A 450-nucleotide genomic window follows, 5' to 3' on the forward strand; every position below is an offset into this window, starting at 1 on the left:
CGTGCGAGCGTCGCCGCGCGCTCCGAGGGCGCTAGACGACGCCAGCGCCGAGTGCCTGCCGTCCCGCCGCGCCCGGACCCTGCTTTCCTCCACGCCCCGTCTAGTCCCGCCGGAGACAGGCGCAGCCCTGCTCGTCTTTGTCGCTGCAACCGGGACTACTAACTCCTTGGGCGCCGGGGAAGGGGGCACCTGAATCCTCTACTTGGTGGAGCATCTGGGTGATCCGCGCGGGGCACAACTGCGCGCTTTCCGGGAGAGACAACTGGGCGCACAGATTTTTCCTGAGGGACTACTAACTCCTTGGGCGCCGGGGAAGGGGGCACCTGAATCCTCTACTTGGTGGAGCATCTGGGGGTTCCGCGCGGGGCACAACTGCGCGCTTTCCGGGAGAGACAACTGGGCGCACAGATTTTTCCTGTACTTGTCGCAGGTCGGAGGCGGCTGGCCGAA

The sequence above is a fragment of the Galeopterus variegatus genome, unplaced genomic scaffold, assembly GCF_000696425.1.
Source record: "Galeopterus variegatus unplaced genomic scaffold, G_variegatus-3.0.2 Scaffold14001, whole genome shotgun sequence".
Lineage (NCBI taxonomy): Eukaryota > Metazoa > Chordata > Mammalia > Dermoptera > Cynocephalidae > Galeopterus > Galeopterus variegatus.